At 41.5% G+C, this 27925-nt stretch overlaps 1 pseudogene across 1 annotated transcript; it reads right to left on the bottom strand.

Moving 5' to 3' along the window:
- Window positions 1-1101: 1101 nt before the first annotated feature.
- On the bottom strand, window positions 1102-27658 carry LOC310770752 (WD repeat-containing protein 76-like; annotated as a pseudogene). The gene is made up of 10 exons: window positions 27610-27658; window positions 23571-23642; window positions 19196-19236; window positions 7412-7565; window positions 6998-7159; window positions 5379-5487; window positions 5038-5145; window positions 4721-4873; window positions 4572-4625; window positions 1102-1357 (listed from the first exon to the last, which is right to left on the bottom strand). The product of its transcript is annotated as a WD repeat-containing protein 76-like (transcript).
- Window positions 27659-27925: the final 267 nt, after the last annotated feature.

Here is a 27925-nt window from a genome sequence, read left to right on the forward strand (position 1 = left end):
TATTTAAACGCCCAGCGATGCATCAACATTTTTTTTTTTTTTTACAAATGTCAGATGTCTAAATATTCAGACTTAAACATCATAAACAGTCAGGACACAAAGTGACAAACAGGAGTCATGAGGTAAAGTTGTTTGAAGCCACTGTAGTTATCATAGTCTGAAGTCTCTAGTCGACTTCCTCAACGGTGGGACTGTGAGCCGGCTCCCGCCTGCTCTCTGCAGCCCTGTGCAGGTGTTGCTCTCTGGTACAACACACAATCTCCAGCTCTTTCTACGGGTGCTGGTACTGTTCTTTATCAGCCAGCTGGTTGTTATCCAGCCAGGCGATGGCCTGGTGGCACCTCTCCGCACCTTCCTCTCGTCCTCCTCGCTAATCTTGCCCTTCACGTTGAAGGCGTATGACTCCAGGGATTTTTTTTTATTATTTTTTGTGCATTCGTGCAGGACTTCACCTGGGAGGATCGACAGGCAAGGGAACAACTGTGGCCGAAAATCAAGCAAGCCAGATCGCTGGGTAAGGTGGCTTTCTACAAAGGCCACGTCGCAGTAATTGATGGACGTACAGTAAAGGCTTAATGTATTAAATGCAAACAGCAGTCAAAAGAAACAAGAAAAAAAAACATATAGACAATATTCCAAGGTTTGGCCTGCCATTAAGAGAACAGTATAAAACTCAATCAATTGTGACTCCAAGAATGAACAGTCTAAATTCTTCGCCATACGGTGCATTACGCAAAACAGCCAGAAGATGGCGATGTTGCCCAAGGCAAACAGCCTGGCAGATAGCTAAAACGTCTAAAACAAGCAGCTATTGACAGCTGTCTATTTTTGAAAGAGCAGTTGGAGTATCAGGATGTTGGAAATAGTCCTGAAAGTGAGACAAATAGTAAAGGGAGAAACTAGGTTTTCTGAAGCTTTGAACCAATTGTGAACCTGGGGACATCTGCTGGTCAAATTTGAAACAGGATGCCCCCTAAAAACAATGATTTAGTAGCCTAGTCTACATTATCCTGAAACAAATCCAATTTGTGGGACTTCATAATAGACATATGTAGGCATTTATAAATGGTGGCGTTGTTCGTGCACGTTTTGGTCCTGGTCTCAGTTGGTGAAGACATGCAGGCGTCCTGAGTTGTTGCCGCCCAGCAAAGCATTCCTTGTAGGATGGAAGGCTGTGATGGACAGCACCGTGCTGAGGTGGTGGTCGTCTCTGAAGGAGTGCTGCAGCTGGCCGCTTTCGTGGAAGACCTGCACCTGGCGAGGCCGCTCCATGCTTCCCACCACAAAGCAGTCCTCTTGTTTAGGGTCCCACACTGCTGATAGCTTCGTCAGCCATCGGCCTGTGTTCAGGTTATGTCTGAAAATAAATTTCAGACAACTTAGCATACAGTATAGTCTGATGAAGAATGTGTTACCCACTTCTAGTAAAATCTGACTGGACTCACTGTAGCAGGAGTAATGGCATGTAAACAATTGCATTGCCTTTTCATGTGGTTTTTTCTACCAAAGAAAAAGAAAAGGAAATCCGCACTGTTTTTTAAGCTCCCACGTGAGTTTTTTAATTACAAAAAAGCAACGGGTCTTCATCAGGCAGTACAGAGAACAAGCTCTCTGTGCATGGGCATATATATAACCTCACATGGGGTGGTGGTGCCCCAATCAGGTGACGACAGACACCTGTGATCATTACAAAATACATAATTGTTGAAAGAGTCCACAAGAATACAACTTTTTTTAAAGATCATATAATAACAGAGGTAAACAAATTCTAAAATACCCGATACAAAAGAAATACAAGAAGTAAAACATGCAGGTGAATATTATTATCCCTATCTATACCAATAAGAAACCAAAGAAATGTAAAAGTATAGTACGGTAGGCCAAGGTAGGTTCAGGCAGGGTTTGAACCCAGGACTCCCAGGTGAGAGTCGTACGTGCTACCCACATGACCGAAGAGCCAGGCACATGTCTACAATGGCCAAGGTGTATACATATAACAACAGAATATAATAAAGTTAAAACATCACAGCAATGGCTTGACGTCTAGTTCTTCATTGAGGCCATACGGTGCCAACGTGTTGAGTGTATATATGTGAAAAGCCACACGTTGTAAAAGTCATTGTTCGTGGTCACCTCCTCTAGGGGGCTTTTCAACCTTCTCTATCCCCATGTACCGGAGTGAGGAGATGCTGTGTCCTGCTTGTTTGAAGTGGACTGCAACAGGGTTACGTTCATCACCGCATCTGATGTTGCTGCAATGCTCGCTAATCCTAGTGCGGAGGGCTCTAGACATTTTCCCCACATAAGCTAATCCACAAGGACATTTTATCTTTAAAAAAGTTGTATTCTTGTGGAAAGACCTACTCTTTCAACAATTATGTATTTTGTAATGATCACAGGTGTCTGTCATCACCTGATTGGGGCACCACCACCCCATGTGAGGTTATATATATGCCCATGCACAGAGAGCTTGTTCTCTGTACTGCCTGATGAAGACCCGTGAGGGTCAAAATGTTGCTTTTTTGTAATTAAAAAACTAACCGTGGGAGCTTAAAAAACAGTGTGCGGATTTCCTTTTCTTTTTCTATACGCGTATTTTTTCCAGCACCTGTTGAAATAATCTTGGATGTGCGTGCACTCTACTCTTCTGCATATTTCTACCAAAGACACACGATTGTTAATTTTGGTTTGACATTTTTTTTATGTACCGTAATTTAAGTGCCGAGTTGGAAAGGCTTGTTGTCGCTGTGATACTGGCTTATAATAAAACTGTAATAAAAATAGAAACAGTGATAAGTATTATGATGACCTGAGATAAACCTTCTACTACCCAAAACTCAAATGTATCAATCACTGTGGCACTGATGAAGATCCGCCATTAGGCCCTCTCTGCACTTTCACACAGAACCAAGCAGCCCTGCCATACAGGAGTGTGCTTTAGATAGCATCCACCCCTCCCGGATTGAAATTAGGCGTGAACCATGGGCGTTAAGCTTATTATGTCCGAGGAGTCTATTTATTTAATTTTATTTTGCCTTTATATAAACAGGTAAATCAGTGCGACCTGAATTTAACGAGCAACTTTCAATATTCGTCTGATCGACTTTATGGATCACAGAGGCAGCATCATGTATTACAAGCTACACGTAACGGAAGGCTTTCTTACCTTTGGTTCCAGTTTTTTTATAAAGCATATACCCATGTTGTGAAGTAGCCTAATTAAGTCCGTTCTGAAAGCGTGTTGACTGGAAGAAAAAAAGTGTGAAACAGCTGCAGTCTGATTTTAATAACGTTATCGACGGGGTCATTATAGACCACTTGGTTTCTACTTCTGGTTATGTCACTTTCAGAAGAACAGAGCGAATCTCAGGCACAGTGGGCAACGCAAGGCACACACCTGCTCAAGTGACTCGGGCTATAGTAGGAGCACAGTCTGAATGCTAACATTAGTTGTTTTTCGTAAGGGAACGCACAACAGGCGAGACAGCCTGCAGATATGCTTCGGTTAACTTATTTCTGATCGGAGAACTTCAATCTGGAGGTTGTTTTCCCTCAGTCCTCCTGTCATTTCTTTATGAATGAGCCGAGATTCCCGTCTTCCCGCGGCTTAGCCTTTTAGACAGACGTCGATTCTGCGCTGATACTACCTCTACCGGGGGAACGAAAGGCGTAACAAAATGACACGCCATTCCGTTCTTGCGACTTTTATACAGGAGGCATCATTCTACAGGCGGCGCCCCCGCCAGGCCAGTAAAAGAATTGCAATTTGTTTTTTTGTTTTTCTGCTCTCCCCAAAATTTAAATATACCTTTATGGCATATTATTACAATTACAATATAGCAATAATGGTGTTGACAGTAATAGAAGATGCCAAATCATTCAAAACAATCAGCATTTTGCTTTTAGGAGCATTGTGCCAGCGTGCGGCGCTGTTCCAAAACATGTAAACGTGTCGTTGCCTGCGAAACGCTCATCCCATAATACAAATGTTCGCATCGCATCCCATAATAGTATGATGATACTTGGGATGCCATTGCGAACATAGATGCGAACAGGTTAGCTAAAAGTTTAGCGTCACCAGCGAGGGGCCCCACCGTTGCGGTCGAGGTACATTTCGAAATCCCTCCAGGCCTGAAAATCTTTCTAGGGGAAACACTGCAGGAGGCGAGACATAACGCTGCAACGAACGCGGCTTTCACAGTCTGTGTTAAAGGGGCTATAGATTGAGACAGCTTTCCTGATTTCCCCTCCCCTGATCAGGTAACATAATGACTTTGGAAAAACAGTTAGCAAGCACGACTCCCATAAAGATATATAAAAAGTATACGGGTGCCTGGGTCGGAGGATACTAGTAGGTGACAGATGTCCCGGCACACGCGGTTTAAGAAAAAATATCTTATTTATTGTGGGCAAGCAAGGTGATGAACGTTTCGCCTAGAAGCCTTCTAGGCGAAACGTTCATCACCTTGCTTGTATAATAAGATATTTTTTCTTAAACCGTGTGTGCCGGGACATCTGTCACATAATGACTTTCCCACACTGAGAGGCTATGTTCAAGTGAGTGGATGTACCCGATGGAAGTCAGCAAAGGAGCTGTGGTGGTCATTGCTGAGGTGTCATATATCCTATGGAAAAAGAAAAGAAAATGCACATTCAATTTAGAGATGTAATTCCAAAACAAGTAGTGCAGTGCAAGTGCTTTAAGCTGTGTCAGCCCCACCTAATCGTGTTGTCCATACAGGAGCTGAGCACTCTGTTCCCTGTACTAGGGGAGAAATAAGCACTGGTTATGCTTAAAGAGTGGCCGTGCAGCTGGCAGACCGCCTGGCTCTCGGTCTTCTTCAGACAGCGGCTATCGTAAATACTCACAAGCCTGCAGAGAAGAAGGAAAATTAGTTTGGACTATTTATAGACTGGACAGACTACAGCTGAACTGACTACAAGCAGGCAATCCAATTTAACAACTTTAGAAAACAAATGATCAAAGTGATTACTGCTCTGGAGAAAATATAAATTAATCAAAGATATGAGTCATACCTGCTCTCGGCCACTGCAAAGTACTGCTTGTTTAGTGGATGGACGCTAACACAGTGAAGGCTCTTGGGGTTGAGGGTGTAGAGGGTGTGGAGGGACTCATGGGAGTTGCTGCAGAGAAATTAAAAACATTAAGAGATTAGAAGCAGCTTTGTACCAGTCTGGAAAACATTATGCATGTTTCTGACAATGTTGTTTATGATTAATAAAAAAAGAGAGCAGGCGGTTAGCACTCTTCATGCTTACTGACATTCAACATGATGAAGAGAGATGGTAAAGAATAGAGAAGTGCTGCATTTTTTAAATCATTAATACAACAGTTGAAGAAGATGGCAGTATGTTACCCTGGGGTGCCACAATGGCAACATCTCCACCAAATTGCCCGACAACTAGTGTCATACAGTCATGTGACAGGAAGTCAAAGGTTTTCAGGCCATCTTCAATAGAATACACCTGGTAGGAAGTAGAAAATGATTCAGATCAGCTGGTGAAGTAGGAATATCTTAAAACTGGAGTGGGTTTACAATTCATGCACGATTTTACATCAACTTAATGAGGACATGGAATGTTTTTTTAAACATCTCCACTGATTTATAAGTTTGTTGCAAAGCAGTAATGAGTAAGTCCAGAATATTTCAGCAAAATTAACAGATGTTGTGCTTGAGGGCGGCTGTTCCAACTACAGATTGTTTATTTTTTCTATATGCACACATCCAGGGAGAATCGAATTGAAAACCTTAACAAGCGTTAATGACCCATGCCAGCAGGCGGGGGAGGATTTCTCAATGCAGAAAATATATAGAGAATATATAGAGAAGGTAAACACTGTCCATCTGCTTATATTACGGAGATTGTAAACTGATGCAAAGTGGGTTGAAAATCGGCAAAGCCTTCCTTTAATTACACATAGCTGCATCAAGACTTGTTTGTGTAAAAACTGTTCCTGAAATGGAACTGTACACCTGTGATGTCAGCCCCAGCAGAATGTCCAGCAACAAGTGATGTCACAGGTGTTTAACACCCATTTAGAATCCTACCCTTTTCTCCATACTGTATTTCTGCCCTGGGGGCCTGTATCTTATTATAATATATATAGGGGGGGGGGGGGGGGGGGGGGGGTTCATAATGATCATGAGCCCAAAATGTAAATTCATTACCCCCCCCCCCCCCCCCCAAAAATAAAATAATAATAACACCGCGCTCTTCAAGTTAAAAGGTATTGGTTCAAACTGTACTTACTGGCTGAAATTATGATTATTATTATCATTATATATACAGTGTATATATATATTGTTACAGAGTGATATGTGATTGACATGTGATTGTCAGGGACCCCCTTGTTTAATTATAATATGTCAATTTACGTCTTTGCATCAGAGGATCAAACAGGAAGTGGGAGTGGCTTAGAGATTATATCCGTGGCATTTCAGGTGCGCAGCCCCCCCCCCCCCCCCCCCCCTCTCTGCCATGTTGGTCTGCTAGTCTGATCAGGAAGCCATGTATCGCTCCTGTTCCCCAGTGCTCTATTGATCCCTCCGTTTCCACGTGTATGGGTGTGACTGTGTGTGTGAGATATTATTTTGAATTAGCGTCCCCAATCTACTGAACGGGAGCTGCTGATGGCCCGCTCCACACTACCGACTGAGCTGTCCACACAAGCCGGGCTGTCTAGGTGTCATCGCCCCATGCTGATAGCAGGTGAGCTGCTCCCATTCACTTTGTGACTTCTTGTTTGATATTTCTGTGCAAAGACGTTCTGTGTTGTTGTGGCAGGTGTGGACTGACTAGACACGAGCTTGATCCTATTTTGAGAGCCAGATCTGTCACAATATATATATATATATATATATATATATATATATATATATATATATATATATATATATATAGTAAATTCCTAGATAGATGCCACTGGGGAAGGGGGGGTGATCAATAAAACTACATTTTATGGAACAAAATTTACATCTTCAAAGAGGGCCTTCTCTACATCCATGCAGCGTAGAGATCCATCGTAGCTGAGGGTCAGCAGGTGGCTAGGATGAGTCCTGGAGAACATCATGCAGCTCACTGGACGCTGAGAGTGGGGCTCAAAAAGCAGCACGCCATCATCACCGTAATCACCACCCTTAAAGAGTAAATAATAAATAAATCAAGTTGTACTGTAACACTGTACTTTTCCCCTAAGTGTCCAGTCATTGATGTTTTACTTCAGGAACTCATTTCCTTGTCATTTTAGCGGACATCCACAGGCTGGCAAAAGTAGGAACCAAATTTATGTATTTTTTGTGTCACTGGAATACGATTCAGAACATCCAAACTCCCAAATTCTAAAAAGATGGTGTTAGCAAATGGTTATGATCAAAGCAAAGAAACTCACCAAGTTCCAGAGTCCTACATGCCCCCATTTATCTCCTGCAGCCATGAGCAGACTGCTAGTGCAGGGGTGGAAGGCAGCAGAGTATATGCGTTGTTGAACCACTTTGGCCACTTGATCTTCAGTTATCCTCATGGTCTTAAGGGAAGAGCGATACCTGCATCAAGACAACAGCCCATATTTTAACAAGACTAGGTCAAAACCTGTGTGTGATGTGTTCATACTAACACTAAGTCTGTTGACTTAAAGTACATAGCTGGACTGTGTGTGATGTGTTCATACTAACACTAAGTCTGTTGACTTAAAGTACATAGCTGGACTGTGTGTGATGTGTTCATACTAACACTAAGTCTGTTGACTAGTACATAGCTGGACTGTGTGTGATGTGTTCATACTAACACTAAGTCTGTTGACTAGTACATAGCTGGACTGTGTGTGATGTGTTCATACTAACACTAAGTCTGTTGACTAGTACATAGCTGGACTGTGTGATGTGTTCATACTAACACTAAGTCTGTTGACTTAAAGTACACAGCTGGACTGTGTGATGTGTTCATACTAACACTAAGTCTGTTGACTAGTACATAGCTGGACTGTGTGTGATGTGCTCATACTAACACTAAGTCTGTTGACTTAAAGTACATAGCTGGACTGTGTGATGTGTTCATACTAACACTAAGTCTGTTGACTAGTACATAGCTGGACTGTGTGTGATGTGTTCATACTAACACTAAGTCTGTTGACTAGTACATAGCTGGACTGTGTGTGATGTGTTCATACTAACACTAAGTCTGTTGACTTAAAGTACATAGCTGGACTGTGTGTGATGTGTTCATACTAACACTAAGTCTGTTGACTAGTACATAGCTGGACTGTGTGTGATGTGTTCATACTAACACTAAGTCTGTTGACTAGTACATAGCTGGACTGTGTGTGATGTGTTCATACTAACACTAAGTCTGTTGACTTAAAGTACATAGCTGGACTGTGTGTGATGTGTTCATACTAACACTAAGTCTGTTGACTTAAAGTACATAGCTGGACTGTGTGTGATGTGTTCATACTAACACTAAGTCTGTTGACTTAAAGTACATAGCTGGACTGTGTGTGATGTGTTCATACTAACACTAAGTCTGTTGACTTAAAGTACATAGCTGGACTGTGTGTGATGTGTTCATACTAACACTAAGTCTGTTGACTAGTACATAGCTGGACTGTGTGTGATGTGTTCATACTAACACTAAGTCTGTTGACTTAAAGTACATAGCTGGACTGTGTGATGTGTTCATACTAACACTAAGTCTGTTGACTAGTACATAGCTGGACTGTGTGTGATGTGTTCATACTAACACTAAGTCTGTTGACTAGTACATAGCTGGACTGTGTGATGTGTTCATACTAACACTAAGTCTGTTGACTAGTACATAGCTGGACTGTGTGTGATGTGCTCATACTAACACTAAGTCTGTTGACTTAAAGTACATAGCTGGACTGTGTGTGATGTGTTCATACTAACACTAAGTCTGTTGACTAGTACATAGCTGGACTGTGTGTGATGTGTTCATACTAACACTAAGTCTGTTGACTAGTATATAGCTGGACTGTGTGTGATGTGTTCATACTAACACTAAGTCTGTTGACTTAAAGTACATAGCTGGACTGTGTGTGATGTGCTCATACTAACACTAAGTCTGTTGACTTAAAGTACATAGCTGGACTGTGTGTGATGTGTTCATACTAACACTAAGTCTGTTGACTAGTACATAGCTGGACTGTGTGATGTGTTCATACTAACACTAAGCCTGTTGACTAGTACATAGCTGGACTGTGTGTGATGTGTTCATACTAACACTAAGTCTGTTGACTAGTACATAGCTGGACTGTGTGTGATGTGTTCATACTAACACTAAGTCTGTTGACTAGTACATAGCTGGACTGTGTGTGATGTGTTCATACTAACACTAAGTCTGTTGACTAGTACATAGCTGGACTGTGTGTGATGTGTTCATACTAACACTAAGTCTGTTGACTAGTACATAGCTGGACTGTGTGTGATGTGTTCATACTAACACTAAGTCTGTTGACTAGTACATAGCTGGACTGTGTGTGATGTGTTCATACTAACACTAAGTCTGTTGACTAGTACATAGCTGGACTGTGTGATGTGTTCATACTAACACTAAGTCTGTTGACTTAAAGTACATAGCTGGACTGTGTGATGTGTTCATACTAACACTAAGTCTGTTGAGTAGTACATAGCTGGACTGTGTGTGATGTGCTCATACTAACACTAAGTCTGTTGACTTAAAGTACATAGCTGGACTGTGTGTGATGTGTTCATACTAACACTAAGTCTGTTGACTAGTACATAGCTGGACTGTGTGTGATGTGTTCATACTAACACTAAGTCTGTTGACTAGTACATAGCTGGACTGTGTGTGATGTGTAGCTGGACTGTGTGTGATGTGTTCATACTAACACTAAGTCTGTTGACTAGTACATAGCTGGACTGTGTGTGATGTGTTCATACTAACACTAAGTCTGTTGACTAGTACATAGCTGGACTGTGTGTGATGTGTTCATACTAACACTAAGTCTGTTGACTTAAAGTACATAGCTGGACTGTGTGTGATGTGTTCATACTAACACTAAGTCTGTTGACTAGTACATAGCTGGACTGTGTGTGATGTGTTCATACTAACACTAAGTCTGTTGACTAGTACATAGCTGGACTGTGTGTGATGTGTTCATACTAACACTAAGTCTGTTGACTAGTACATAGCTGGACTGTGTGATGTGTTCATACTAACACTAAGTCTGTTGACTAGTACATAGCTGGACTGTGTGTGATGTGTTCATACTAACACTAAGTCTGTTGACTTAAAGTACATAGCTGGACTGTGTGTGATGTGTTCATACTAACACTAAGTCTGTTGACTAGTACATAGCTGGACTGTGTGTGATGTGTTCATACTAACACTAAGTCTGTTGACTAGTACATAGCTGGACTGTGTGATGTGTTCATACTAACACTAAGTCTGTTGACTAGTACATAGCTGGACTGTGTGATGTGTTCATACTAACACTAAGTCTGTTGACTAGTACATAGCTGGACTGTGTGATGTGTTCATACTAACACTAAGTCTGTTGACTAGTACATAGCTGGACTGTGTGTGATGTGTTCATACTAACACTAAGTCTGTTGACTAGTACATAGCTGGACTGTGTGATGTGTTCATACTAACACTAAGTCTGTTGACTTAAAGTACATAGCTGGACTGTGTGTGATGTGTTCATACTAACACTAAGTCTGTTGACTAGTACATAGCTGGACTGTGTGATGTGTTCATACTAACACTAAGTCTGTTGACTAGTACATAGCTGGACTGTGTGATGTGTTCATACTAACACTAAGTCTGTTGACTTAAAGTACATAGCTGGACTGTGTGTGATGTGTTCATACTAACACTAAGTCTGTTGACTAGTACATAGCTGGACTGTGTGATGCGTTCATACTAACACTAAGTCTGTTGACTTAAAGTACATAGCTGGACTGTGTGATGTGTTCATACTAACACTAAGTCTGTTGACTAGTACATAGCTGGACTGTGTGTGATGTGTTCATACTAACACTAAGTCTGTTGACTAGTACATAGCTGGACTGTGTGTGATGTGTTCATACTAACACTAAGTCTGCTGACTAGTACATAGCTGGACTGTGTGTGATGTGTTCATACTAACACTAAGTCTGTTGACTTAAAGTACATAGCTGGACTGTGTGTGATGTGTTCATACTAACACTAAGTCTGTTGACTAGTACATAGCTGGACTGTGTGTGATGTGTTCATACTAACACTAAGTCTGTTGACTAGTACATAGCTGGACTGTGTGTGATGTGTTCATACTAACACTAAGTCTGTTGACTTAAAGTACATAGCTGGACTGTGTGTGATGTGTTCATACTAACACTAAGTCTGTTGACTTAAAGTACATAGCTGGACTGTGTGTGATGTGTTCATACTAACACTAAGTCTGTTGACTTAAAGTACATAGCTGGACTGTGTGTGATGTGTTCATACTAACACTAAGTCTGTTGACTTAAAGTACATAGCTGGACTGTGTGTGATGTGTTCATACTAACACTAAGTCTGTTGACTAGTACATAGCTGGACTGTGTGTGATGTGTTCATACTAACACTAAGTCTGTTGACTTAAAGTACATAGCTGGACTGTGTGATGTGTTCATACTAACACTAAGTCTGTTGACTAGTACATAGCTGGACTGTGTGTGATGTGTTCATACTAACACTAAGTCTGTTGACTAGTACATAGCTGGACTGTGTGATGTGTTCATACTAACACTAAGTCTGTTGACTTAAAGTACATAGCTGGACTGTGTGATGTGTTCATACTAACACTAAGTCTGTTGACTAGTACATAGCTGGACTGTGTGTGATGTGCTCATACTAACACTAAGTCTGTTGACTTAAAGTACATAGCTGGACTGTGTGTGATGTGTTCATACTAACACTAAGTCTGTTGACTAGTACATAGCTGGACTGTGTGTGATGTGTTCATACTAACACTAAGTCTGTTGACTAGTATATAGCTGGACTGTGTGTGATGTGTTCATACTAACACTAAGTATGTTGACTTAAAGTACATAGCTGGACTGTGTGTGGTGTGCTCATACTAACACTAAGTCTGTTGACTTAAAGTACATAGCTGGACTGTGTGTGATGTGTTCATACTAACACTAAGTCTGTTGACTTAAAGTACATAGCTGGACTGTGTGTGATGTGTTCATACTAACACTAAGTCTGTTGACTTAAAGTACATAGCTGGACTGTGTGTGATGTGTTCATACTAACACTAAGTCTGTTGACTAGTACATAGCTGGACTGTGTGATGTGTTCATACTAACACTAAGTCTGTTGACTAGTACATAGCTGGACTGTGTGATGTGTTCATACTAACACTAAGTCTGTTGACTTAAAGTACATAGCTGGACTGTGTGTGATGTGTTCATACTAACACTAAGTCTGTTGACTAGTACATAGCTGGACTGTGTGATGCGTTCATACTAACACTAAGTCTGTTGACTTAAAGTACATAGCTGGACTGTGTGATGTGTTCATACTAACACTAAGTCTGTTGACTAGTACATAGCTGGACTGTGTGTGATGTGTTCATACTAACACTAAGTCTGTTGACTAGTACATAGCTGGACTGTGTGTGATGTGTTCATACTAACACTAAGTCTGTTGACTAGTACATAGCTGGACTGTGTGTGATGTGTTCATACTAACACTAAGTCTGTTGACTTAAAGTACATAGCTGGACTGTGTGTGATGTGTTCATACTAACACTAAGTCTGTTGACTAGTACATAGCTGGACTGTGTGATGTGTTCATACTAACACTAAGTCTGTTGACTTAAAGTACATAGCTGGACTGTGTGTGATGTGTTCATACTAACACTAAGTCTGTTGACTAGTACATAGCTGGACTGTGTGATGCGTTCATACTAACACTAAGTCTGTTGACTTAAAGTACATAGCTGGACTGTGTGATGTGTTCATACTAACACTAAGTCTGTTGACTAGTACATAGCTGGACTGTGTGTGATGTGTTCATACTAACACTAAGTCTGTTGACTAGTACATAGCTGGACTGTGTGTGATGTGTTCATACTAACACTAAGTCTGTTGACTTAAAGTACATAGCTGGACTGTGTGATGTGTTCATACTAACACTAAGTCTGTTGACTAGTACATAGCTGGACTGTGTGTGATGTGTTCATACTAACACTAAGTCTGTTGACTAGTACATAGCTGGACTGTGTGATGTGTTCATACTAACACTAAGTCTGTTGACTTAAAGTACATAGCTGGACTGTGTGATGTGTTCATACTAACACTAAGTCTGTTGACTAGTACATAGCTGGACTGTGTGTGATGTGCTCATACTAACACTAAGTCTGTTGACTTAAAGTACATAGCTGGACTGTGTGTGATGTGCTCATACTAACACTAAGTCTGTTGACTTAAAGTACATAGCTGGACTGTGTGTGATGTGTTCATACTAACACTAAGTCTGTTGACTAGTACATAGCTGGACTGTGTGATGTGTTCATACTAACACTAAGCCTGTTAACTAGTACATAGCTGGACTGTGTGTGATGTGTTCATACTAACACTAAGTCTGTTGACTAGTACATAGCTGGACTGTGTGTGATGTGTTCATACTAACACTAAGTCTGTTGACTAGTACATAGCTGGACTGTGTGTGATGTGTTCATACTAACACTAAGTCTGTTGACTAGTACATAGCTGGACTGTGTGTGATGTGTTCATACTAACACTACGTCTGTTGACTAGTACATAGCTGGACTGTGTGTGATGTGTTCATACTAACACTAAGTCTGTTGACTAGTACATAGCTGGACTGTGTGTGATGTGTTCATACTAACACTAAGTCTGTTGACTAGTACATAGCTGGACTGTGTGATGTGTTCATACTAACACTAAGTCTGTTGACTTAAAGTACATAGCTGGACTGTGTGATGTGTTCATACTAACACTAAGTCTGTTGACTAGTACATAGCTGGACTGTGTGTGATGTGCTCATACTAACACTAAGTCTGTTGACTTAAAGTACATAGCTGGACTGTGTGTGATGTGTTCATACTAACACTAAGTCTGTTGACTAGTACATAGCTGGACTGTGTGTGATGTGTTCATACTAACACTAAGTCTGTTGACTAGTACATAGCTGGACTGTGTGTGATGTGTTCATACTAACACTAAGTCTGTTGACTAGTACATAGCTGGACTGTGTGTGATGTGTTCATACTAACACTAAGTCTGTTGACTTAAAGTACATAGCTGGACTGTGTGTGATGTGCTCATACTAACACTAAGTCTGTTGACTAGTACATAGCTGGACTGTGTGTGATGTGTTCATACTAACACTAAGTCTGTTGACTAGTACATAGCTGGACTGTGTGTGATGTGTTCATACTAACACTAAGTCTGTTGACTTAAAGTACATAGCTGGACTGTGTGTGATGTGTTCATACTAACACTAAGTCTGTTGACTAGTACATAGCTGGACTGTGTGTGATGTGTTCATACTAACACTAAGTCTGTTGACTAGTACATAGCTGGACTGTGTGTGATGTGTTCATACTAACACTAAGTCTGTTGACTAGTACATAGCTGGACTGTGTGATGTGTTCATACTAACACTAAGTCTGTTGACTAGTACATAGCTGGACTGTGTGTGATGTGTTCATACTAACACTAAGTCTGTTGACTTAAAGTACATAGCTGGACTGTGTGTGATGTGTTCATACTAACACTAAGTCTGTTGACTAGTACATAGCTGGACTGTGTGTGATGTGTTCATACTAACACTAAGTCTGTTGACTAGTACATAGCTGGACTGTGTGATGTGTTCATACTAACACTAAGTCTGTTGACTAGTACATAGCTGGACTGTGTGATGTGTTCATACTAACACTAAGTCTGTTGACTTAAAGTACATAGCTGGACTGTGTGTGATGTGTTCATACTAACACTAAGTCTGTTGACTAGTACATAGCTGGACTGTGTGATGCGTTCATACTAACACTAAGTCTGTTGACTTAAAGTACATAGCTGGACTGTGTGATGTGTTCATACTAACACTAAGTCTGTTGACTAGTACATAGCTGGACTGTGTGTGATGTGTTCATACTAACACTAAGTCTGTTGACTAGTACATAGCTGGACTGTGTGTGATGTGTTCATACTAACACTAAGTCTGCTGACTAGTACATAGCTGGACTGTGTGTGATGTGTTCATACTAACACTAAGTCTGTTGACTTAAAGTACATAGCTGGACTGTGTGTGATGTGTTCATACTAACACTAAGTCTGTTGACTAGTACATAGCTGGACTGTGTGTGATGTGTTCATACTAACACTAAGTCTGTTGACTAGTACATAGCTGGACTGTGTGTGATGTGTTCATACTAACACTAAGTCTGTTGACTAGTACATAGCTGGACTGTGTGTGATGTGTTCATACTAACACTAAGTCTGTTGACTAGTACATAGCTGGACTGTGTGTGATGTGTTCATACTAACACTAAGTCTGTTGACTTAAAGTACATAGCTGGACTGTGTGTGATGTGTTCATACTAACACTAAGTCTGTTGACTAGTACATAGCTGGACTGTGTGTGATGTGTTCATACTAACACTAAGTCTGTTGACTAGTACATAGCTGGACTGTGTGTGATGTGTTCATACTAACACTAAGTCTGTTGACTTAAAGTACATAGCTGGACTGTGTGTGATGTGTTCATACTAACACTAAGTCTGTTGACTTAAAGTACATAGCTGGACTGTGTGTGATGTGTTCATACTAACACTAAGTCTGTTGACTTAAAGTACATAGCTGGACTGTGTGTGATGTGTTCATACTAACACTAAGTCTGTTGACTTAAAGTACATAGCTGGACTCTGTGTGATGTGTTCATACTAACACTAAGTATGTTGACTAGTACATAGCTGGACTGTGTGTGATGTGTTCATACTAACACTAAGTCTGTTGACTTAAAGTACATAGCTGGACTGTGTGATGTGTTCATACTAACACTAAGTCTGTTGACTAGTACATAGCTGGACTGTGTGTGATGTGTTCATACTAACACTAAGTCTGTTGACTAGTACATAGCTGGACTGTGTGATGTGTTCATACTAACACTAAGTCTGTTGACTTAAAGTACATAGCTGGACTGTGTGATGTGTTCATACTAACACTAAGTCTGTTGACTAGTACATAGCTGGACTGTGTGTGATGTGCTCATACTAACACTAAGTCTGTTGACTTAAAGTACATAGCTGGACTGTGTGTGATGTGCTCATACTAACACTAAGTCTGTTGACTTAAAGTACATAGCTGGACTGTGTGTGATGTGTTCATACTAACACTAAGTCTGTTGACTAGTACATAGCTGGACTGTGTGATGTGTTCATACTAACACTAAGCCTGTTAACTAGTACATAGCTGGACTGTGTGTGATGTGTTCATACTAACACTAAGTCTGTTGACTAGTACATAGCTGGACTGTGTGTGATGTGTTCATACTAACACTAAGTCTGTTGACTAGTACATAGCTGGACTGTGTGTGATGTGTTCATACTAACACTAAGTCTGTTGACTAGTACATAGCTGGACTGTGTGTGATGTGTTCATACTAACACTAAGTCTGTTGACTAGTACATAGCTGGACTGTGTGTGATGTGTTCATACTAACACTAAGTCTGTTGACTAGTACATAGCTGGACTGTGTGATGTGCTCATACTAACACTAAGTCTGTTGACTTAAAGTACATAGCTGGACTGTGTGTGATGTGTTCATACTAACACTAAGTCTGTTGACTAGTACATAGCTGGACTGTGTGTGATGTGTTCATACTAACACTAAGTCTGTTGACTAGTACATAGCTGGACTGTGTGTGATGTGTTCATACTAACACTAAGTCTGTTGACTAGTACATAGTTGGACTGTGTGTGATGTGTTCATACTAACACTAAGTCTGTTGACTTAAAGTACATAGCTGGACTGTGTGTGATGTGCTCATACTAACACTAAGTCTGTTGACTAGTACATAGCTGGACTGTGTGTGATGTGTTCATACTAACACTAAGTCTGTTGACTAGTACATAGCTGGACTGTGTGTGATGTGTTCATACTAACACTAAGTCTGTTGACTTAAAGTACATAGCTGGACTGTGTGTGATGTGTTCATACTAACACTAAGTCTGTTGACTAGTACATAGCTGGACTGTGTGTGATGTGTTCATACTAACACTAAGTCTGTTGACTAGTACATAGCTGGACTGTGTGTGATGTGTTCATACTAACACTAAGTCTGTTGACTAGTACATAGCTGGACTGTGTGATGTGTTCATACTAACACTAAGTCTGTTGACTAGTACATAGCTGGACTGTGTGTGATGTGTTCATACTAACACTAAGTCTGTTGACTTAAAGTACATAGCTGGACTGTGTGTGATGTGTTCATACTAACACTAAGTCTGTTGACTTAAAGTACATAGCTGGACTGTGTGTGATGTGTTCATACTAACACTAAGTCTGTTGACTTAAAGTACATAGCTGGACTGTGTGTGATGTGTTCATACTAACACTAAGTCTGTTGACTAGTACATAGCTGGACTGTGTGTGATGTGTTCATACTAACACTAAGTCTGTTGACTTAAAGTACATAGCTGGACTGTGTGATGTGTTCATACTAACACTAAGTCTGTTGACTTAAAGGGTTCTTTGTACGTTTAATCCGGTAGGGAGCAACACTGAGGCAAACAAGGGGCCAAAACCATAAGATGAGTCATCAAGAGTTAATTAACAAAAAGTAATAGATACAATATTAAAATAATTTAAAATACAATACAAATATAAAATACTAAAACTATAAAAAGTTAAGAAGCTCTAGTGTCCCTTCAGTAATTGCAGGTAATGCTGGTGTTATCCATGAGCGTGGCTTGTTTATCAGTCGCCTGCTTGCGCGTCCTTCGCGGGGCCACTGTCCTCAGGTGGGCCACGACGTCCGCTGCTTACTGGTGTGGTCGCCTGCTGGCTGACCTGTGGTCCTTGTGTCATCTCCCTGTCATTGTTCCTCTCTGTCGTTTTCCCTTCTTTTCTGCTGGATGCTGCGCTCTCCTCATCCGCTCCAGGCAGCCACAGAGTGTGCAGGAGAACAGAGCGTCAAGGAGAGCACAGTGTCCAGTGAGCCTAACCGCTTCCCCCCCTCTTGATTACATAATTTGACACTGTCCGCAGGATCCGGTTTTGGGAACAGCTGCGATAACCACTAGCTGATCGGTTAGCAGCTAGCAAGCTGTAGCTATCAGACTCTGCTGGTTTAACTAGCAGTGCTTACGCCTACATTCCACTAGGTCCGTGTTCGGTCCGTCTGCGCTGCGGTACGGCATTGGAGCCGATACGTTTCCACTCTAATCATTGTGTCAACTCCCACCTACTCCGCTGCGTTGCGTGTCTACTCCGTCCCAGCTCCGAAAAAGATACGCAAGGGTTCTATTTTTCACGGATGACGGAGCAAAGCCGCAGCAAGTTGGGCGGAGCCAGGCATGAAATCAACAGGGCAGAGGTGTTTACAGCATTCAATATCAAGCCAGAGGACAAATATGTATGAGGAAAAGTTCATAATTGAAGTGGAAAACCACAAAATAATATATGACACAACACATCCTTTTTACAAGGACAACACCAAGCAAGCCCACCCCTCCTCTGCTCCTCCAGTTGGGAAAAATGATCTTCTGCCTGTTTGTCGTTGTATTTATCCCACATACAAATTGTCTCGCTCGATTTTACCGTGATAACCTGTGGGTCTCGTCACTCTAGCTGTCTGGCGGAGCAGAGCCGTGACGTGCTCTGCATGCAGCCGGTTAGTGTTGGCGCAGCACAGAGCACGGAGCAAAACCGGAGAACAGCTGCAACGCAACGCAATGCAACCAGTGCAATCCCGGCGTTACAGTGATGCAGTGAGCATGAGCCAACTGTCCTTATGTTACACCGTGTATGGGTGTGCCACGTCCCACCTCCACGGCCAACCAATGGTGTCATTTCACCATTCAGCCATTCGTATTTGTAGGGCTGGCCCTGCTGATGCGGTCCAACCAAAAATCTATCTCTACCAAGAATGCAGTGACCAAAAGATCAAACTGTTTTGCATGAGAAATCTTAGAAAACTTACTCTTTCAGATCAGGCTGCATCTTTTCTTCTTTTGTGGGGTCCTGTGAAAAGAATTACACAATTTCAAAAATGTACCAAATAGACCAGGGGCCGGTTGCACCAACTGGTCTTAACTATGCCTGGTCATAACTCCTACGTTGGTCTTAGTTAAGACCAGTCTTTAGAGTGGACTTACGCCTGTTGCACCGACAGGGCTTACGTCTGGTCTTAACTACGCCGGTCGTAGCGATGCGCGTCCATGTGAAAGCCACATTTCACGATGTATGTCTGAGTGGGCAGGTGGTTAAATTACACTTTACAAACCATTAACTCATTGGCTGCCAGCCACTTCTGGAAAACGGATGCTCCCAGTGCCAGCCCTTTCAGAGCGTTTTCAGTGATTTCTCAAGACCCACAGAATATTGTGTGATATTACTATGTAAACACCGAACACGCCCAAAGAACGATGAGACTCTCTTGTATCATCAGCAAAAAAAAGTTTATTGATATCATTTTCCATTCTTTAGTTATGAGCAGTAGGGCTGTTGAAACGAATTTTGATATTCGAATATTATTCGAATTTAATAATTATGAACGAAATTCAATTATTATTATTTTTTTAAAACGATTTTTTTTTTTTTTTTTTTAGAACACTAGAACAGTGACAAGTTCTGACAACATACTTGAAGAAAAGAGTGTTAACTGAAGTTGACTGTTGAAGCTGCTATACTGATGTAAACCTACCTGTAGCTCTTAAAATGTATGTTCATTCATTGTTAACTGAAGTTGACTGTTGAAGCTGCTATACTGAATGTAAACCTGTAGCTCTTAAGTGCAATACGTGACTGATTTTTTTTTGTTCATGGCTCATTGTTGTTTTGGCAAAGTTTACTTATTTGTTTATTGATAAGGAGCTCAAACAAAGGCTGTGTCTTTTTTTATTATCAATTATTTTATTTTAGCATTTCAGACAGCACCAATACATCACTGATGAATATTAACTAAGCTCTGGTTATCTGACCTATTTTCTAATGCAATGAATGTATGTACATTGTACAAGGAACATGTTTTCTTAAATAAACATCATTGCTGGACTATTTGTGATAAGCCTAATATTATTTTGAATATTCATCCACCATTCACTTTTCCATCTACATTTGGTAAAATGCTTAGAAAAAGTTTTACTTGGTCAAACCCAAAGATTCAGCTATATTTAGAATCAGAACATAACATAAGAGAAGACAACAATTCACTCAGACCAAATTTTTTTTTTTTTTTTTTAATTCAATTAAAAATTAATTAAAATATTCGAATATAATTCGAATATTAAAATGTATAAAGCACTGAAATTCGAATTTGATTATAGAGGGAGATTGACAGCCCTAATGAGCAGTAGAAGATAGGTTGGTTTCACCAAAAACAGACGTTTCAAACTAGAAGCTGAGATAATGAGCCTTTTGTGAAATGAAGCATTTCAAGCACATCACTGACTCTGAAGCTAATATTTTCTGATGTAGTGACACCTCAAAATTAATTTCCTTCAATAAACCAGCGAAAACAAAGGATGGTGATGGTTTGTTAGAGGTGGTCAGGGGTAGGGGAGGTTGTAAGCTTGGGAGAACAGATAGGTTTTAAGTCGGGTTTTGAAAGTGGGGAGTGAGGGAGAGTCTCGGACAGTCTGGGGGAGGGAGTTCCAAAGTCGGGGTGCGACGCGGGAGAAAGCATGGTCACCAAAGGTTTTGAGTCTGGATGGGGGGATGATGAGGGTGGCAGTAGAAGAGGATCTTTCTCTAATCTGGAGAGCACTGTCGCCACCTAATGGGTCCGTAAAATAGCTTATACACCTTCAAAATCCCCCATACTTTTACAGGAGATGCATCAGGCTTTGATCCACGTCCCACCGTCAAAAAACGCAATTGACGTCATTGGCACTCTACGTTACTATTTGAATTGACGTCTTTAGACGTCATTGGCACTCAATGAGTTAATGTCGTGCTATTTAATCATAGCATAAAGTAAAAGTTGAATCGTTTCTCTCCCCCCCCCCATCTGCCAGTTTGAAACCTCTCAATCAGCTCCTCGTCATTATACATGTCCAATGGATTGCTTCTGTCCCCAATTACTCTCTCCCGTCTAAATGCCCGCTCATTGTAGAGACGATACACAAGACAACGTGCCATTTTCAAGCTGCGCTGTCACTATACTGCACCTTAAGGCCTAAACATGGTCGTCCGTCAGAGCCTCGCCCCGCCCTCCCCGTATGACGGCGGGTGGAGCGCCGTCCTACGGGGAGGGGGCGCCGTCGGCTGACGGGGGCTGCTCGAAAATGTGACTTCACGGCGACGATACGTGCGTGACGTCAGCTGCAGGAGAGTTGTGATTGGCCGTTGACCTGGCTTATCGTCGTAAAGTCGCATTTCAAAGCATGATGTTAGATTATAACGAACTAGTTGTGTGGCTTAGCCTTCCCAAATGTTGAGGGTCGTTTTTTAGAATTTAATACATAGAATTGGGAACGTTACATTCAATTTCATTCAGACTGCCTGGCACACAATCTCCGCCATTTTCACACGGAGCTTCCACAGGAGGGAGGGAGGGAGGGCGTAGTGGCGTCCGAGCATGTAGGGCTAGCTGGCGCCGGCAGAAGGCGAGACGGCTCCAATTCGAGGCGGACGGACGACCATGTTTAGGCCTTTAGGCCTGCTCTGGAATAGGCGTAATATTTATGCCCGGTCTTAGTGAGAAGAAGGCTGTGTTGGTGCAACCGGCGTAGCTGTTAGGTCATAAAGTTATGACCGACTTAGCGTAAGACCAGTTGGTGCAACCGGCCTGAGCCGAGTGCACCAGCTGGGCATAAAAAAGTAGGTCTTAACTGTTACGCCGGTCTTAGCTATGCCCGACTTTGTGATTTGAATTTACACCGAGTGCACCAAGACTGACTTACCATGGTCGTAGCTGCGCCCGGTCTTTAGGCTGCGGACGTGCGCATCCACGTAAATACATGCTTGTTGCCAAGCAACACACTTCTCTCAGACGAGCTCGAGACAGCTCCAACTCTGCTCAAACTTATGGAGTTGTATTCAAAGCATAGAAACATTCTCACAGCTAAATTTAACAGCGCCAACACAAACAAACAGAAACAAGATGCATGGAAGATCGCATTCAGTACTGAATGCGATGGCGTACTGCGCACTGCGGGCAGTTGACGAAGTCAGGAGGAAATGGAAAGATCTTCCGACGCATTAGCTTTTAAAAACCCGCCGACAAGCGGAGATCCTGCGCCCAAAACGTCCATTTACAACACATATCAATCGATATTTTCTTAGAAGATTCCCCCGCATCACAGGACTGAACCGCACTGACAGCACAGAGCTGTCAGTCCCGACAGCGCAGATCAAGATGAGACAGCTGTCAGTCAGTACACCTTGGGTGTAACTTTTACGCCTGCTCCATACCAGACGTAAAAGTTACACCCAGGCGCAACACATACAGGGCTTAAGACTACATGTGCATTAGTCATAAAATTAAGTTAGTTGTAACTTTGAGTTCTACGTCGGACGTAGCGTTACACCTAGGCGTACGCCCAGCTGGTGCACTCGGCTCCAGACTAACAAAGTTGGAAGGTTAGGTTTTCACCTCTGTCTGATTGCTAGCAAGATTTTGACAATGACAATGAGATGTTTGCTCAAGAGGTTCCTAACAATTTTGTCTGAAATTTGCTGGATAATTAGTTCTTTGCCCAAGGATCAGTTGATTAGGTTTTGGTGGTGATTGGGATGTGGAATTTCCACCATATAACATGATAATTTTCATGTTTTAGCCCCAGCTATTATTTTATATGTGCTGGTGGTGGGAAAGTACATCTGGGACTACCATTTTTGGTTGCCATGTGCCATTTTCCCACCATGTATTTTGCTTCGAAATAATTTCTCATATTTATTCACATTATTATTTCATAATATGGTGAATGCGCGAGTCACAACATGTACATAGGAGTACAAATGGATGTCCCGAGCAACATTACATTATTTGACTCCATTTGATCAGTTTACAAGCACACGACTTCTCCATGTCACCGCCCCTTGTGCACGAAGGGCCGCACTATTGGTTCTGCGATGCAGTTTTTTTTTACTCTCAAATTGTTTCCACCCAGTTTTAACAAGGAAAGCCGAGAGAAAGTTCCATCTCTGGTTGACCAACGCAGATATAGAGACTGAGAACTGAGTCTATGTGAGGACAATCTAGAGAGCCACCAGGTTGATGGCACATTGAACATGGAGCTTACATTTCAGGGCTGTGATGAACATGAAACATATGAATCCCATAATATCTGAAAAATAAAAAAGATGAAAAGTCACCAGCTCAGCACAACTGAAAGTAGAAGGCAAAGTCATACCTCAGAGCAGAGCTCAAGCAGCTGTGGAGGCAGTCGACTGCCCTCTTCCATGTTCACTGGAACCATGGGCAGCTTCTTAGGCAACCGAGACATTCATGTGAGGGAGAAACAGCAAAATAAGAGCAACAAAGGAAGAAAGACAGAAAGAAAGAAAGTGAGCAAAAGACAAGAGAAAAACAATAAACTAAACCTTGGGAATGGAGCAGCACTCATGAAGTGAATGATATTAGTATACGCTATCATTTCTGTCCTTCAAGTTTTGTGAGATTGTTTTTATTTGTGTATGGGGAATTGAAGCCAGCCATTGCAGTCAGTCATTCACTTACATGTTCATAGGACAATGGGTTTAGGCCTAGGTAGGGTAAAGGTAAAGTCCCACTGATTGTCACACAATGTGTGAAATTTGTTCTCCGCATTTGACCCATCCCCTGGGGGAGCGGTGAGCGGCAGCAGCGGGAATCATATGGCGATCTAATCCCCCAATTCCAACTCTTTGATGCCGAGTGCCAAGCAGGGAGGCAATGGGTCCCATTTTTATAGTCTTTGTAGTTAGAGAATTTTAGCAAAATGCTTGGACCATCTGTGAAAGAATTTACTACCAATAGCTTTCTTCACCAATGTGTTCTTATAGGTGTCTAGAATCACCTCTCAATTAGTGCAAACCCAAATCCTCGTGGAAAATCCTGGAGAGCCAATCAAAGTTAAGGTGCCCCGAGGGCTTGGGTGAAAAATATGATAAAAATTAAAAGTCTAAAATGAACTTGTGGGGTGTCTAACTAGGGGTTTTCAGGGGTGCTGAATCCATTCCAAACATTATTTTTGAGTAAAAATGTCTCCCTGACCATATGATATTGGTATATTGGTTATTGTTATGTAAAGCACAGTGTATAATCATCAGGATTTTCCACGAGGATTTGGGTTTGCACTAATTGAGAGGTGATTCTAGACACCTATAAGAACACATTGGTGAAGAAAGCTATTGGTAGTAAATTTTTTCACAGATGGTCCAAGCATTTTGCTAAAATTCTCTAACTATTGGTATGACTCGGCCGGGGATCGAACTCACAACCTCCCAGTCTCAGGGCGGACACTCGGACCACAAGGCCAATGAGCTGGTGAGGGTGACCAGATGTCCTGCTTTGTGCAGGACTGCACCGCATTTTCATCACTTTTCACGCGTCCCGCAAATTGAGACGATGTCCCACATTTGCGTGAGACCGAGGCAGATAGAAAGGGAGAGCGAGGGGGAGAGCGAGATAAAGAGAGGGAGCGCGAGAGAGAGAGCACAGGGCTTGCACCCAGCGGCCTGCTCGTTAACTTCACTTAACGACACTACTGCAGCCGTGAGTAGGCTACTCCCAGTAAAAAATACCAATACCAATAGAGCGCCGCAGAAATGAGTCCGGAAAACATCGATGCTAACTAGGGCTGCACGATATGAGGAAAAGCTGCGATGTGCGATAACACTGTTCAATATTGCGATGACGATATGACCTGCGATGAATAAAAAAATGCTATAAAAAATTATATTAATGGGGGGGTGCTCCGATCCGGCTAAGCCACGATCCGATTCCGATTCCTGGGGTCACGATCCGATTCCAGAATCGATTCTCGATTCCAACGATTCTCGATTCCAGAATCTAGAATCGATTCTCAATTATGTAGTTTTATATTGCAATAACACACAAAGGTAAATCTAAGACAAAAAATGACAAATGTATTAATGCTGAACTTCAAATTCAACTTCTGAAGTATTACAGTGAGGGCCTAAATTCATTTTGCAATATGAGTGTGTTAATTTAAGCATACGTATCAGTAAGTGGCACGGGATTCTCAAAGCCTGTGTTGAGGGTCATGAACAATAATGCACTCTTGAAGCTAAAGAAAATCCAAAACCAACAAGTTAATTATTTACATTTTTACTTCAATGTAGAACAGTCATTTGTTACACATGAGATTACTTTTAGCCTTTTAGTCATAACGATTATTGAAAGATATTCCATATTCCAGACTGAAATGTTATAACAGAAGTGGAGTATTGGCCAGAATGACATGAACATTTGGACACTTATTCAGCCGGTATTTTTTTTTTTTTTTTTGCGATAACACGGGACTTTTGCGATGTGTTAATCGCGCATTTGCATATCGCGATGACGATGAAAATACGATAAATCGTGCAGCCCTAATGCTAACACTTCCGGGTTCTTCACTGTTTCTGCCTATCGGATTTTTGAATGGGTTTTTGGCGCGATGCTTCAAATGAGGTCTGTGGTTAACGCAAGCTTATTCAAACGCGAACCAGTGTTCAGCAGGATAATCTTCACACATGAGGGCCACTTTTATGAGTTTTTAAGCTTTTACGTGCCGTTAAAAGGGCGGCTAGCTAGCAAACGGCTAAATGAGACTACACTGTTGAGTCGACGGGGATATTATACGTCAATAACATCATCACTTCAAAGGACGAACACGGAAATTCTCTTTCCCTCACCTGGTTCAGCAAAGGGTAATCAGTGCACAGCAGCGCACACAACAACACTACAGGTTGAATTTGGCTGTGGTGATGTGACGTGGAAGCCTATGCGACACTGTGTGTAGTTCTGGAATAGCTTAGCATGAGCTTTTTACTTCTCGGGCTCGCATTTACGCTTCAAAACTCATAAAAGTGGTCCTCATGTGTGAAGATTATCTCGCTGAACACAGGTTCGCGTTTGATTAAGCTTGCGTTGCCCACAGACTTTATTTGAAGCATCGCGCCAAAAGCCCATTCAAAAATCCCATAGGCAGAAACAGTGAAGAACCCGGAAGTCCGGGACTTCCGCATTCCGACTACAAAAATACGTCATTTTATTTTACGTAGTGGAAGTGGTCCCTGGGGAATTTGGTTTGGTACGTAGTGGTACTTGGTCGGAAAAGTTTGGGAACCCCTGCTCTATGTCATGCAAATATAGGCTACTTAACCATAAAATAGGATACCAATATTAATGCAACAGTGGGCCTGTATCTTCTTTGCACAAAGCTCTCCAATGTTGTTTTAGCACAATTGAAGACAGCCTCAAATATTTCTCAACAGCATCCTGTCTTTGAGATGTCATTTGCAGATATTTAGTCTCTACACTGCTGCTACAAAGGACATTTATAAATTTCATAAGCTGCTCTTATTCTTAATGTTTTGTTCAAATGAACCAGTAATGTAGCCTAGGCTACTACAGTTACAGTATGGTTCTACTTCAGTATAAGCTATACTACTATAGTACTTAATGCTATGGTTGGAAGGCACAAACATGTCTTTCACACTTTAGTCAGATGTGTTGCTTGCTTACTGTATTTACCTAGCCTGCGAGTTGGGACAGTTGAGAATCAACCAGTGGGCAAAGCATGGAGACGGGAGAATATAGAAATGTTCATTTCTGTATGTTAGATAGACATTTTATAATTGCGGGGGAGGGGGGTCCGGGGGCATGCCCACCCTGCAATTTTCTTTTTACATATGCACCAATTTGGTGCACTGTTTTATGGGGACAACGGATGGAAATTAGCCTCGTGCTAAATCTGGCAATTTTTACACTTACTATGTTCCAGGTTTTATTATCTGTTCTATGGTTTCTGTGTTCATTAATTTTGCACTGTCCCGTCCAAATAAACAAATAAATAAAAAATAAATACTCTGAGGGCAAAATTAAGAGGCTAGATCTATGAAAAGAAAAACTACACACATCCCTCAATACATGCCTTTTAGACACCACCTCCTCCAACTCATCAGAGCTCTGATATGAAAGCAGTTGACATGAACAAGGCATAGAACAATACTGATGTGAAACCAGAGCCATATTGAAATCACGTTGGTTGTATTATTATTATTGTACTTTATTTTAAATTCAACCATGTTCACTGCTTACAATGTTCACTCCTTCCTCTCATTATCAAGAAAGCAAAATCACATCATTATATATATATATATATATATATATCTATATATATATATTATGATGTGATGTGTATATATATATATATATATATATATATCTCAATTTTAGACTACCTCGCAGGTTGGCTGGGATCTGGTCACCCTCACTCTCTCTGCCGGTTTATTTTGGAGACGTACGGATTTGCGAGGAGGCAGCACTTCTCTCACAGCAGCCTTTGACCTGCCACAATGAAAAGTAGTGTTACAGTGACATCAAGAACAACACTTAAAGGGTAATTTTGATATTTTTCAACCTGGACCCTATTTTGTATATTTTTATGTAGTGCTGCACGATTAATCGAATCGCAATCGCGATGTCAGCACATGTGATTACATAACCCCAAAAGGGTGCGATTATTTAAAAAAAGTGTCAGTGTGTGTGCCTCGTCTA

Source organism: Poromitra crassiceps (genome assembly GCF_964638095.1).
Source record: "Poromitra crassiceps genome assembly, contig: HAP1_SCAFFOLD_221, whole genome shotgun sequence".
NCBI lineage: Eukaryota > Metazoa > Chordata > Actinopteri > Beryciformes > Melamphaidae > Poromitra > Poromitra crassiceps.